This window comes from Callithrix jacchus, chromosome 2 (assembly GCF_049354715.1).
Source record: "Callithrix jacchus isolate 240 chromosome 2, calJac240_pri, whole genome shotgun sequence".
NCBI lineage: Eukaryota > Metazoa > Chordata > Mammalia > Primates > Cebidae > Callithrix > Callithrix jacchus.
The window spans coordinates 65,162,877-65,178,348 of record NC_133503.1 but is presented as its reverse complement, the minus strand read 5'-3'; the positions used below and the strand labels follow the sequence as shown (position 1 = coordinate 65,178,348).

General features: G+C 45.2%; 1 long non-coding RNA gene across 1 annotated transcript in view; it reads left to right on the top strand.

The window, feature by feature from the left end:
• Nucleotides 1-15,472, top strand: part of LOC103790815 (uncharacterized) — a 39,836-nt gene that overhangs the window by 398 nt on the left and 23,966 nt on the right. The window lies entirely within an intron of this gene.

Sequence of the window (15,472 nt, the reverse complement as noted above, 5' to 3'; positions counted from 1 at the left end):
TCAGCTGAAAGTGACAGAAATAATCTAAAATCAACATACATTGTCTATGGCACTCACAAAAAAGGAAAAAGACAAGAAGGAGGGGAGGGGAGGGGAGGGGAGAGAAAGGAAGAAGAGGGGAGGGGAGGGGAAGGGAGGGGAGGGGAGGGGAGGGGAGGGAAGGGGAAAAATGAAAGTCCAAGAAGGAGGGGAGGGGAGGGAAAAAATTAAAATCCAAAAGTCCAGAGGTAGATTTGGGTTTCAGGCACAGTTGCATCTAGGTGCTTCAACAATTGCATCAGGAATCTATCTCTTCCTGTCCCCAGGTTCTTCTCTTTTCCTCTAGCTTCATCTTGAGGCAGGCTTTACCTCATGCTGGCAAAATGTGTCTGTAGCTCCAGACTGATATTTTCCCATTCAGCAATGCCGGCAGATAAAGATGACCTCTTCCCTGTACCTCCTTCAAAGGCTCTTGGGCTGACCCCCAAGGGTCTGGCTTAGGTCACAGCCTAAACATTGGCTCCAGGGGATTGGAGAGTGCTGACTGGCCAGGCATAGGCTGGCAGCCAGGCTTCAAGCCTGAAGTGGAGTCAGCCTCATCCTACACACACAGACTCAGAGGGAAGAAGAGTAGTTCCCTAAAGAAAAGTCTGGGCAGTGTTGCCTGAGAAGATGGAGAGGTATTGGGAGGCTCACCCATCAGGTGTCTTGGACAGAGTCAGGGAAAGCTTCCAGGAGGAGGAAGAGTGTGAGCTGAGACCTGAAGAAGAAGTTAGTCAAGGGGAGAGAAGTAGGCTCGGTACATTAGTTATCTATTGCTGCAAAAAAAATTACCCAAAATTGGCCGGGTGCAGTGGCTCACGCTTGTAATCCCAACAGTTTGGAAGGCCAAGGCGGGCAGAGCATGAGGTCGGGAGTTCAAGACCAGTCCTGACCAACACGGTGAAACCCCGTTTCTACAAAAAATACAAAAATTAGCCGGGGATGGTGGTGCATGCCTATAATCCCAGCTATGCAGGAGGGCAAGGCAGGAGAATCGCTGGGAGGCGGAGTTTGCAGTGAGCCAAGATGCCACTGCACTCCGGCCTGGGCAATAAAGCAAGACTCCATCTCAAAATAATAATAATAATAAAAAATTAATTATCCTCAATTTAAAACTTTAAAATAATACACATGGTCTTAGTCCATTTTCTATTGCTATACAGAATACCACAGACGGGGGAATTTGTAAGGAAAAGAGATGTATTTCTTACAGTTCTAGGGGCTGGGAAGGGCAGAGCAGTGGGGCTGCCTCTTGTGGGGACCTTTCTCCTGTGTCATAACATGGTGAAGGGCATCATATGGTGAGCGGGCATGAGCAGGTCCGCTCAGGCCCCTCTTCTTCTTCTTCTTCTTTCTTTTTTCTTTTTTTTCAGTAGAGATGGGTTTTCACCATGTTGGCCAGGCTGGTCTCAAACTAGCAACCTCAGGTGATTCACCTGCCCTGGCCTCCTAAAGTGCTGGGATTATAGGCATGAGCTACCACGTTTGACCTCGTCTTCTTCTTGAGGCCACCAGTACTATCATGGTGACTCCACCCTGATAGCCTTATCTAATCCTAATTACTTTCCAAAGGCCCCACCTCCTAACACCATTGACATGAGTTAGGAGATAAGTTTCCAACACATAACATTTGGGGGATGGTCTTAAACTATGGCATACATTTACTTTATGCCCCATTCTGAGGATTAAGAATCCAAGAGCAGCTTAGCTGGGTGGTTCTGGCATGGTCAAGGCTACAGGCTCTGCAGATGACTGAAGCTGGGGGATAGAGGCTTACTCAGGTGGCTGTTGGCTGGAGGCTTCAGTCCTTCTCACCTGAACCTCTCCATAATGCTGGAAAAAGACTCCATGTTTTATAAAGTAGTCTTCAAGAGACTGGCTATATACTGGGTAAGATTCAAATATCATGGGTGGTGGGAGAGAGAATAGAATGAATGCAGCCTGAAGAGGCAGGTAGGTCGGGGCTGGATGGGAAGGACTTTGAGGACTGTGTTAAAAATGTGAACTTTCTTTGGTAGGCAATTAGGGGCCCTGAAGCATTTTAACGTAGGATGTATTGCAATATTTTGGTTTGGGGATTTTCGGGAACCCAATACATAGTTTCTCTTTTCTGCCAATGCTCTGAACAAATGTGATTTCTATCTGCAGAGGGCTTCCTAATGGTGAACCTCAGAATTTGGCAGAAAGACCCACCCAGGAGGCACAAAAAGTAAAGGAAAAACACAGGCTTTCTTGGGGAGGGGAGAGCAAAATGCAGCTCCCTAAGGGTGGTCTTCTTTCAAAAGGAAGAAGAAAGGAACTGCTGAGCACCACAGTCTCAGACTCCAGTCCCACACTCACCACTCAGAATTCACCCATCTTACCTGGTGCAGTTGGAGGGGAGCCCAGAGTATTGAGGGGAAATCCTTCCTTATAGAAACCAGAGGAGTAGGCAAGTACATTACCCACAATCAGGCCACATCACACCACCAACGATTTGCAATTTTTAGAAGCATAACTCTGACAGCCAATGTGGAGAATGGACTGGAGTGGGAGGCCATGGAGGAGGTTGCTACAATCTCCTGACAAGAGATGGGGAGTAGGCCCAAGGCAGTGAGAGTGGGGAATGGATCTGGAAGCAGTTCAACTGCCCAGAAGAGATCCAGGGACTAGGGAGCTCAAACACAAGGGCTTACAGCGGCCAGGCAGACAATTCCTCAAATTTCCCGAATTTGCCCTATTCTCAGTCTCCTCATCTCAGTCGAGGGCAACTCCATTAACTTCCATTTGCCTGTTATCCTTACCATCATCCTTAACTCTTCTGTCTCTGCAGGGTCACTATAATGAGTATGAATGTAGACTTGAGGTTCATTGGACTTAATGGAATCTGTGGATTGATGTTTTTTCAATGTCCTGGAAATTTACCAACTACCTATTGTGGATATTAACTTTGCCCTGTTCTCTCTGTTGTCTCATTTTGCTTTATTTTCTGTTCATTTTACATAGTTTCTTGTGACCCATTTTCTAGTTTACTAATTCTCTCTTGGGCTGTGTTGAATCTGCTCTTAAATCTGACCACTGAATCATTAATTTAATCATGACATTTTCTTTCTTTCTTTTTTTAATCATTACATTTTCCAGTTTTGGAATTTGTGTTTGGTTCTTTTTAAATATGTGACTTCACTGTGCCATGTGCCTTCTATTTGTCCCTCCAGAATAACTACTTGTTCACCCTTTTCTGTGTGCTGGGAGGTTGACCTGTTTTGATGGCCCCTGATTTTCAGCTTCTGATTGATTTCGGCCTGTGAGGAGTACCTGCAGTAGATTGGAAGGAAGAAGAAGAATGAAGTTTTGGTATATATTTGCCCAGCTTCCATCCTGAGTGGTCATCCAGGTTGATTGTGTCCCTCAGTGAACATCATAATTTCTATCAGGAGGTACTCTACACCTAGGTCCACTCTTCTTAGTTCCAGTAACCACTTCCTCTCCTTGCCCTTTCAGGCCTTGTGATAGTAATAGCACGCCACTGTTACTAACTCCAGGGTACTAGCTCTAGAGTATCTCTTGTAGTTTTCCTATACTCTTCTCATTCTGTTAAAAGCATCTGGCTAGGCTCAGTGGCTCATGCCTGTAATCCCAGCACTTTGGGAAGCCAAGGCAAGCAGATCACCTGAGGTCAGGAGTTTCAGACCAGCCTGGCCAACACGGTAAAACCCTGTCTCTACTAAAAATACAAAAATTAGCTGGAACTGGTGGCACATGCCTGTAATCCCAGCTACTCAGGAGGCTGAGGCAGGAGAATGGCTTGAATCTGGGAGTCAGATGTTCCAGGGAGCCGAGATCATGCAACTGCACTCCAGCCTGGGTGACAGAGTGAGAGCCTGTCTCAAAATAAAGACGAAAATAAAAAGAAAAGCATCCCTTAGTTAAACTTCCCTCTAACCACCTAGAGTATGCCATGGTGTTCAGGACAGGACGTGACTGACACAGCTGCTTTGTCTGGTTTCCAGTCTCCTTGCAGAATTTTCAGGCACGGCTTTTGATCTCCTTGAACACAGGAAGTATGATTATATTATAGTCAGTGTCTGATAATTCTCATGTCTGGAGTCCTTGAGATTCATTTCCACTTGTTACCATTCATGGTGTCTTTTCCTTTCATGAAATCTAGTTATCTTCAACTATGTGCTAACATAATACTGTGTTTGGAAAAATATTTATAAAAATAATTTTAGGTCTGGGATGATATTTTTTAAATCCCTTTCTCCAGGCACCTGGGGCAAATCAGCATTCTAGGATGACCTTATTTCAAGTTTAGAGCTTGAAATTTACTAGGTTGCCCAGATGACCTGAAGCTTAGAGCTAGTTTGCTTTTATTTTACCCCTACTTCTAGGGTACAGCCCTTCAGGGTCACAGCCTGAGCTGGGGGGTGGCTTACCAGGGTCATCAAATTGTGGCAGACCCTGGACTCTGATGTCAGTCTCCCTGGCTTTCCAAATTCAGATCCAGAATCTGAGCCCTTTTAACCATCTCACATGACTGCTGTCCTGATCTAAGCTATCATAATATCTCACCTGGGTGAAGCATTGCTATTCAACTGGTTTCCTGTGTCCAGTCTTGTCACCTGCAGCCTGTTCTCAACACCGCAGCCAGAACAGACCTTTTATCCTAAGTTAGACCATGTGCCTCCTCTGCTCAGAACATGCCAGAGGCTTCTGTCTCACTGAGAGTAATGGCAAGTCCTTACGATGGCCTGCAGTCTGCAAGGTCTGCCTCAGCATGCTCTGACATCCTTTCCTGGTCCCCTTCCCTTGCTCCCTTTGCTCCAGCTGCAGTGGCTTTTCATACCTCAAGCCATCAGGGATGCTCCTGCCCTGGTCTTTCCACTGCTGCCCTCCCCCAGTGGCTGCTTATCCAGCCCGCTCCTCTTCAAGTCTTTGCTCCAGTGTCTTTTCAGGGAGGCTTTCCTGGCCCCTTAAGTTATGCACCTCCCCAACACTCTGATCCCCCTTTACCCTACTCTTATTTTTTTCATTCCATCCATCACCTTCTAACCTACAATTCCACATTTCTTATTTACCTATTTTGTGTGTTGTCTCTGTCTGTACTAGAACTTCATCTCCACGGTGGCAGAGATTTTTCGTCTGTATTTGGTTCCCAGAACCTAGAATAGTGACTGGAGCATACACAGTAGGTGATCAGCAGAGATTTATTGAATGAATGAATGTAAATCAGAGGGACATGATACCAGGGCCAGCAGGAACTTGGCTTGTGTGGCCCCTCTGTCCAGCAAGGCCAGGACCAAGGAAGAGGATTGTGTTAATGGGAGATTGTTACATACAGGGACATTGAACAATTAAGTTCATGTGTTGGGGATGGTGGAATCAGGTTCTTACATTGGAGATGGGAGTTGCAAATATGGACGAGAGGAAGACTAGAAGAGGCCTTGTCCTTCCGTATTGGAATTGGAGTTATTGGTGTGAACTCATGGATTTTACTATGTGCATAGAGAGATGATATGTGCATAGATTTCTCTAGCTAATAGAGAAATGTGCGTGTGTAAATATGCACATATTTTCTTGGTTCTGTCATCTAGGAAGCACTAGTGACATACTTAGACTGCCCAGATATTGGTTTCTAAATATCAGTCTCCTTGTAATAGAACCAGGGTTCCTTGGAGAAGCACAGGCTGAGCAGCCCCAATCTGAAAGTTTGAAATAAAAAATGCTCCAAATGCCAAAACGTTTTGAGCACTGATGTGATGCCACAAGTAGAAAACTCCGCACCTGACCTCATGAGATGGCTTGTAGTCAGCACGTCGTCAAAACTTTGTTTCTGGCCAGGCACAGTGGCTCATGCCTGTAATCCCAGCATTTTGGAAAGCCAAGGCAGGTGGATTCTGCCTGGCAAACGATGAGGATCACTCGAGGCCAGGAGTTCGAGACCACCCTGGAGAACATGGTGAAACCCTATCTCTACTAAAAATACAACATTGGCCAGGCGTGGTGGTGCATGCCTGTAATCCCAGCTACTCAGGAGGCTGAGGCTTGAGAATCCCTTGAACCTGAGAGCTGGAGGTTGTAGTGAGCTGAGATCATGCTACCGCACTCCAGTCTGGGCCACAGAGCAAGACACTGTCTCAAAAGAGAACAACAAAACCCAACCCCCCCCAAAAAAAAGCTCAAAGTTGTTTAAAATATTGTGTAAAATTTTATTCAGCCTATGTGTATATGGTGTATGAAACACGAATGAATTTCATGTTTAGACTTGGGTTCCATCACCAAGATATCTAATTATATATATATATATATATTCCAAAATCTGAAAAAAAAAAAAAAATCCCAAATCCAAAACACTTCTGGTCCCAAGCATTTCAGATAACGGCACCTCAACCCAGAGTTGATTCTTTGGCTGGGCTGGGGGAAGTGCCAGATGAATCTAGAGCATCTTTTCAGGACAGAAGCAAGGACATGCTCAAGGTATAATGGGCACATGCATGTGAAAGGGCACAGAGCCAGCTTGAAGGAGCTCCCACTGGCCAAATACGGGTTAATCTGGGACAATTTCAACATCAAAACCAATAATGATGATCATGGATGATTACACATGGAATAAAATAAGAATCTGTGAGTCTATACAAATGTAAACAAGTCATCACTAAATCAAGGAGAAGAGAGAGCTCTCCCTTGCAGCAGGATGCCAACTAAATAAACATAGAAGGAATGATGGAATTGGAAAACCACTTGGCACTCATCCCAGTAATTGATTCAGGCAAGACTCATCTGTGGTGGTGATGCTCAGGGCATTCTTCACATTTTCTCCCACACTCACCGTGCTGGTCTCTTCCTTTCACTGTGAGTGAATATATATAGAAGTGCTTTGGAAGCTAAAAAGCAATCTACCAGCCTAAAGCCTTTAGAGAGTGATGAGAAGTCTGAGTAGCTAACTCTTCATGCCTATACATATCATCTACCTTGGAGCCGGGAATCACAGTGACTCTTGTTTGGACTACCTATATCTAGCAAAGTGCCATGTACACAGTAGGTGCTCATTAGTAACCAGGTATATAGACTGTAGACATGTGTTCTCCTCTTGCTCCAGCACCAACCTTTGCATGCCACATATGAACAGCCAGTGGGAGGATACACATGTATGCGTGAGTGCACACCTATGAGTGTGTGCATGCATGAGCAAGTGAGTGTGTGAGTAGTGTTTCCACTTTATATAAAGTGCTCAGATGCTCCCCACAGCTGTGTTAAAACCCACTTAGTTACCAGTCCCTGGGAGGCAATTTTGTAACATTTTCAATGCACATGAGATCTCAGTTCTTTGGACTCTTTTCTGAGCCCCACCTTATCCTTCCTTCATGAGTCCTCACTTTGTCACTGAGTCCAGATAAATCTGGAAGTGCCTCATGTCCCTTGCAAGGTATAGTGCAGTCTTGGCTCCTGCTGAAGACTTGCTTACCTGGTCCTTTTCTGCTTGACACAGTAACCATGCCTGGGACTCCTGCACTGTGAGGCCCATGATGTGATGTGCTTTGGGCTGAGCTAGACCTGCATTTCAGACCCATCCCAACTCCCCTGTTCACCATGCTGTGTGAATCGGGGCAAGTTACTGATCCACTCTGTGCCTCAGTTTGCCCACTGTGAAACAAGGGTTAGTAGTGCCTATATCATCATGTCGCCTGACTTGGTGGAGGTCCAGAGCTTGGCACAGAGTGAGGCATATAGCATAGACTCAACCAAAGGCAGCTTCCCTCATCCTCCTCCTTTGGGGAACCTCTAGAGAGGGTGTAAGCAAAGGTAGCAGCATTTTGTCCATAAAGGGGAACAGGGAATGCCCAGGAAAGGGGCATTTGTTTCAAACAGATAGGGGCTCATGTATTCCTTTCTGGTCTGTGTAGGGTGTGGGCATTTCCTCCAGACTTTTCAGGAGCTGTGAAATATGGAGTGTCTCGTCCAGCCAGTGCTAACTCTGCCCAGCAGTTGGTTTGGCAGGCTGCAGTGATTCTGCTCCGCTGGCTCACCTTCTTTTTCTCCAACCTGGAGCCCACCTGCACCTTTCTTTCATTGTCTGACACTTGGGCTGGGCGGGGCCTGCTCCACTGGTTCCCCCTCTAGTCCCCAGTGGGGTTCAGTACCCACCCAAACCCTGCACCCTCCTCTGCCATTCCCGCTTCTTAATTGGATCTGGGGAGCCTGGGGCCCAAGTGTGAGTGTGTCACCATACGTGGGTGGAACCAAGTGTGGGCAGCATTGACGTCCTCGTGCAGGTGGGTCTGTTCTCCTGGTTGGTGACTGTGTTGCGCTTCCTCAGGGAGGGACGGTGACTGGCTGGGTGACAAGCCCAACATGACGGAGGAGGAAACAGAAACAGTCTTTCTTCTCTGAGAGAAAGGGAGGCCTGATGATTCCCGTATCTCTGAAGCAAGTCACTGCACCTCCCTGAGCCTCAGCCTCTTCCTCTACAGAGACAGGATCTGTGAGGATTAGTATTTGTTCATTCTTTCAATCATTAGCAAGTTGATGAGACACCAGTGAGCAGGACAGGAACTCTCTCATTCCGCATATAAGTTGTCATCACTATAAATAATAATAGATATAAGGCCAGGTTTGGTGGTTCATGGCTGTAATCTCAGCACTTTGGGAAGCTGAGATGGGCGGATCACTTAAGGTCAAGAGTTCGAGACCAGCCTGGTCAACATGGGGAAACTCCCATCTCTACTAAAAATACAAAAATAAGCCAGACGCGGTGGCCCGTGCCTGTGATCTTAGCTACTCAGGAGGCTGAGGCAGGAGAATCACTTGAACCCAGGAGGCGGAGGTTGCAGTGAGCTGAGATTGTGCCACTGCACTCCAGCCTGGGCAACAGAGCAAGACTCCATCTCAAAATAATAATAATAATATAAATAAGCCCAATCATCAAATGTTCCAGGTATCTCCAGCCAGATCTACATTTTCCAAGGTGCCTCAAGGGCAAAATGAAAAACTGGCTCACTGTAACCTTAAGAGCTGCGGGACAAGACAAGGGGGTCAAGGGTATGAGAGAGAGCTTTGGGGTCAGAGTTCAGGCTTCTAAGCTTAGTCCAGTCAATTTCCATTCCCCTCGCTGGCCTCAGTTTCCACTTCTGCAGAACGGGGTTAGTGCGCACTTTGCCAGATAGCTGGGAGGAGTTGAGTGTTGATTCTGTGGTCATATTGTAGCACCACCACCCTCCCAACTCTGGCTCTGGCTCTGGCCAGATCTCCAGTCACATCCCATCTCTGGGTTTCATGGCCTTGTTGGTGAAGTGAGGGGATTGGTCTGGACAGCAACTGCGGCCTCTCCTTGCTCTGTGGCTTCCTTCCATCTTCTCTTCACTTTCCCCCGCTTCTATACAAAACAGCTACATTTTTAGCAGACCCTGGACTTGGCTTCCTATGTGAATCAAGTTCAATAAAGCCTCACCCAAGCCTCAGGAAGTGCTTTAGGACTTATGTGGGAGGGATGTAGACGTGGACTGTATCCTCCTCTCCGGAAAAGTAGTGCCACCATTGTTCAGATTTAGAATCATCAAATGATCATTGTGTTTTCTGCTATAACAGAAAGAACAAAATCACATATTCAGCAAGAGCTCTCATTTGGCTGAAATCAGAGTTATTAAAATAGAATTTCCATTTGTAAAATTTACTTTTTGTTTGCATCAACTAATTAATTAAAAGAATGGGCTGTGGTCATATCACACTGTATCTACCATGGATACTCCCACCAGATACCATAATCTGTCTATACTGAATGCACCCAATCTCATCCAATTAAAGGAATAGTATGTATTTAATTTAAAAAATAACACAAGGCCAGTGGTGGTGCCTCATGCCTGTAATTCCAGCACTTCGGGAGGCCAAGGCGGGCAGATCATTTGAGGCCAGGAGTTTAAGACTAGTTTGGCCAGCAAGGTGAAACCCCATCTTTGCTAAAAACACAAAAATTAGCTGAGCATGGTGGTGTGGTGCGTGCCTGTCATCCCAGCTACTCAGTATGCTGATGTGAGAGGATCGCTTGAGTCCAGGAGATGAAGGTTGCAGTGAGCTGAGATCGTGCTACTGCACTCTAGCCTGGGTGATGAAGTGTGACTCTCTCCCTCAAAAAAAAAAGAGACCTAAACAAAACTAAACAAAAAATTAAAAGTAGCATTTAAAAAATATATTCAAGCTGGGTGCGGTGGCATGTGCCTGTAGTCCCAGCTACTCGGGAGGCTGAGGTGGGAGGATTGCTTGATCCCAGGAGTTCTGGGATGCAGTGTGCTATGCTGATCAGGTGTCCACACTAAGTTCGGCAACAATATGGTGTCCTCCCGGGAGCGGAGGACCACCAGGTTGCTTAAGGAGGGGTGAACCAGCCAAGTTCAGAAATGGAGCAGGTCAAAACTTCTGTGCTGATCAGTAGGGGGATTGTGCCTGTGAATAGCCGCTGCACTCCAGCCTGGGCAACATAGAGAGACCCCGTCCCTAAAAAAAAAAAAATATATATATATATATATATTCAAGCAGGGAAAAGTAAGACAGATGTGGTGGTTCATGCCTGTAATCCCAGCATTTTGGGAGGCCAAGTTGGGCCAATGGCTTGAGGCCAGGAGTTTGAGACCAGCCTGTGCAATGTGGTAAAACCACAACTCTACAAAAAATACAAAAATTAGCTGGGCATGGTGGTATGCATCTGTAGTCCCAGCTACTCTCGAGACTGAGATGGGAGGATTAATTGAGCCCTGGAGGTCGAGGCTGCAGTGAGCCATGATCGTGCCATTGTACCTCAGCATGGGTGACAAAAGATTTTTGACCTGTCTCAAGAAAAAAAAAAAGGAAAAAGAGTCCCTAGCAGAAAGTGAAATCTCCCTGGCATCCCCCTCCTTCCCTGGTGCAAAGGCCACCACTGCTGATGTTTCCTTTATTAGACTGGGCTCTTTGGTGTGCCAGGGAATATCTTGGCCTTTCTTTGGGAGGGCAACGGAGGCAGAGATTACTCTGTCTTCCCAGCCAGGAGCTCTGAATCCTGAAAGGAGGGAGAGCATAAGATGCCCAAGGAGTTCAGGGTCTTCCAGAAGGCTAGAGGGATGGCAGCTCCTCAGGAACCCTGCTGAGGACTGAGTTCAGTTCCTCTGTGGTCTCGAGGGCATCAAAGCCTTGGGCTCATGGTTTTGCCAAGACAATCTTCAACTTCCAAGAGATCAACTGACCCCTTCAGAGAAGGTCTTCTACGAATATTTATTGAGTGACTATGACAGGCCAGAAATAACTCTGGCCTTGAACTGAAGATGGAATGAGGGTGAATTAGGAAATGGAACTGGAAAGACCCTTACTATGTAAGTGACAGGAAGCAAGATGACATTGACTGGACACCTACTCTTTGTCAAGGGCTTTTGTAAGGTTATTTAAAAATTAATTTTTTTTTGCAGCAAAGTCTTGCTCTGTTGTCCAGGCTGGAGTGCAGTGGTTCAATCTTAGCTCTGCAACCTCTGCTTCCCAGGTTCAAGCGATTCTTCTGCCTCAGCCTCCCGAGTAGCTGGAACTACAGGTGCATGCCACCGTGCCTGGCTATATGCCAAGGCCTTCCACATGGAACATTTCAGTGGATGCTCCCACACTGCTCCCACTTTACAGATGAGCAAACAGCAGCTCAATAAATGTTTAAGTGACTCACCACAGCTGGTGAGTAGTGAGGCGGGTTTCAGACAGGGATTTCTCTCTCCAAGTTTAGCATGAATCTGTCTTCTCCCTAATCTGCCTATAGTTTCCTTTCTTTTTGTTTGTTTCCCTGATATCATCAAGTGGGCCATTTAGGTATGTATGTACGTATGTATGTATGTATGTATGTTATAGAGATGGGGTTTCACCACGTTGGCCCTCAAACTCCTGACCTCAGGTGATCTGCCCACCTCAGCCTCCCAAAGTGCTAGGATTGCAGGCGTGAGCCACTATGCCTGGCCAATTAGGCCATTTAAATAGCAGACTGATCATAATGCTAGGGACTCATTGGCCACCTCTCTTCCCTGTTAAAATATCTCCATGGCTCCCCAGTGCCCAAAAAACAGTCTAAGTCCCTCTACCTGGTAAGAAAGGATCTTCTAGATATAGTTCCCATTAATTTCCCCAAACTCCCCTGGCCAGGCCCTGCCTCATGGTCACCTTCCCAGAAAGAAAGAAACTATCCAGTACTTGCGGTTTCCCTTGTGCCATGCTGTTTTTCTTCTCCGTGTCTTTGCTCATGTAGTCCGCTTTGCCTGTAAGAACTCATATTAACCCCTCTTTGCCTGGTTTATTGCAGCTCATCCTTTACGACTTTGTACAAGGGCCGTGTCTTTTTGGTTGCCCTCTCTCTTTCCCCAGGCTGGGTTAGTCCTTTCCCCACGGCCCACAGTGTCTTGTACCTTCCATTCTAATTGTCACTGTATCTGCCTCCCAACCTTGAGGGGGTAGCTTCTTCAAGGGACAGTCACTGTCTCCTTCACCTGTGTCTCTACATGCTGAACAAGGCTTGCAGACATGGTGGGCGCTGCATATGTGTTTGTGGGGCACATAGATGCCTCAAGAGAAAGAATGGTTGAATTTGTCATCTTTTTTGGGAGTTTCAGTGATGATGGGAAAGAGACTAGGTACATAAGATGATAGTACTAAGAAGAGAAACCTAAGATCTCCTGATTAGCTTTAGTCAAAAGGCCATTGCACTATCCAGAAGTATGTTACCTGTGTTGGACCACATAGTCTCAAGCCACCTCCTAGCTCTACAATTTCTCTTAGTTCCACTATTTCCTCTTTTTCATCTCTTTCATCAGCTCTTTGGGCTGTTGAAAGGGGATTTTGTGCCAAGATTTTCATTTGAAATCAGCCCCATCAAGGACTGGCTGGGCCATGTAGCTTCGTCTCCTTGGTTACGTCCCCTTGTTTCCAAAGGACACCAAAATTCTCTGCCCACTCTTGAAACTGGCAGGGATTTTCTGAGAAAAGGGACCAGGGAATTTGCTTTTTGGAGGAACGTTTCCCTCCTCAAGATAACGGTCAAAACTCATTATCTCCTCAGTAGCGTTTTGCCTCAAAATTCCAATGTCATCTTTTATTACTAGTAGAATTTGGGGAAGCCCAGAGCTTTCACCAGTCTTTTCACTTCCCTTTTCTCCGAACAAATTTGAGGGGAAAATTCTCTTTGTTTCTTTTTTTCTTATTGTAATTTAATGCTTTTTTCATTATAAAAGTTCAAAAGACTATTTTAAAAATACAAAAATTAGAAAGTAAAAAGAAAGTCCCACTACTGAGGCACCATCATATTTAGAGTTCTTCCAGCCTTTTTTCTATATATATAGCATTTTAAGATAATAATGTGCTATCATTCAGATGCCAAAAAGTGTATATAACACATATTTAAAAACTAAAGAATAAATGTAGAATGAAGACCCATGTATCCATCACCGAGCTTAAGAAATAGACCAACATCAGTATCTAAGAAGCCTCCTCATGCCCCTATCTGATCATGCACCTCTTTCTACTCACACTGAGTAGCCACCATCTTGAGTTTGTGCGAATCCTTCCTTTTCTTTTCTTTTTTGAGACAAGGTCTTGCTTTGTCGCCTAGGTTGGAGTGCAGTGGCATGATCACAGCTCACTGCAGCCTTGACCTCCTGAGCTCAAGCAATCCTCCTCCTCAGCCTCCTAAGTAGCTGGGACTACGGGCATGCAGCACCATGCCTGGCTAATATTTTATCTGTTGTAGAGACAGAGTTTCACCATGTTTCCCAGGCTGGTCTCAAACTCCTGAACTCAAGTGATCCTCCAACCTCGGCCTCCCAAAGTGCTGGGATTACAGGTGTGAGTTACCATGCCGGGCCCCTTTGCTTTTCTTTATATAGTTTTACTATAGATAGATAGATAGATAGATAGATAGATAGATAGATAGATAGTATCCCAAAATAATGTAATGTTTTTGACCTTTATATATAATTGGAGTGTATTATTTTGCAATTTTCCCTTTTCATGTATTATGTTTGTGAGATTCACCCATATTGATGGTGCAGGTTTAGCTCATTCATTGTCATTGCTGTGTAGTAATACACTGTATGAATATACTGTACTCTAATTTATTTACCCATGCTCCTGCTGATACACATGTGGGTGGTTTCCAGGAATCTTCTTTAATCTTTAAAACATTTTATTAAGCTAAATAATTATTGGTATTTTTCCATTGTTATATACACATATACATACAGCATATATATGTGTATGTGTTGTATACTTGTGTATATATATGTCTATACTCTCTCTATATATAAACATTTATCATTTAGCCATTTCTTTTTTTTTCTTCTTGGAGATGGAGTTTCGCTCTTGTCTCCCAGGCTGGGGTGTAGTGTGGCAAGCTCATCTCACTGCAACCTCCGTCTCCTGGGTTCAAGTGATTCTCCTGCCTCAGCCTCTTGAGCAGCTAGAACTACAGGTGCCTGCCACCACGCCCAGCTAATTTTTGTATTTTTAGTAGAGACGGGATTTCTCCATGTTGGCCAGGCTAGTCTTGAACTCCTGAACTCAAGTGATCTGCCTGCCTTGGCCTTCCAAAATGCTGGCATAACAGGCATGAACCACCTCATCTGACCTCATTTGAGCCATTTTTAAGTGTACAGTTCAGTGCTATTAGGTACAGTCACACTATTGTGCAACCCTTATCACCATCCATCTCTAGAATTTATCACTTTCCCAAACTAAAACTCTGCACCCGTTCAACAGTAACTCTCCATTCCTCTCTCCCCTCAGCCTTTGGCAACCACTGTTCTACTTTCTGTCTCTATGAATTTGACTATTTTAGGGACCTCACATAAGTGGAATGATACCGTATTTACCTTTCTGTGAGAGTGGAATGATACCGTATTTACCTTTCTGTGAGAACTGCTTGTTTCACTTAGCATAATGTCCTCAAGGTTCATCCATGTTGTTGCAGATGTCAGAATTTCCTTCCCTTTTGAGGCTGAAAGATATTCTATTGTATGTATATCCCACATTTTGTTTATTTATTTATTAACTGATTGACACTTGGGTTACTTCCAAATTTTCAGCTATTGTGAAGAATGTTGCTGTGAACATCAGTATGAAATATCTGTTTGATGGCCAGGCACGGCGGCTCACGCTTGTAATCACAGCACTTTGGGAGGCCAAGGTGGGTGGATCACCTGAGGTCAGGAGTTCAAGACCCAACTGGCCAATATGGAGAAACCCTGTCTCTACTAAAAATCCAAAATTAGCCAGGGGTGGTGGCATATGCCTGTAATCCCAGCTACTCGGGAGGCTAAGGCAGGAGAATCACCTGAACCCAAAAGACGGAGGTTGCAGTGAGCCAAGATCACACCATTGCACTCCAGCATGGGCAGCAAAAGCAAAACTCTTTCTCAAAATAAAATAAAATAAAATAAAATATCTGTTTGCGTCCTTGCTTTCAATTATTTTATTTTAACAG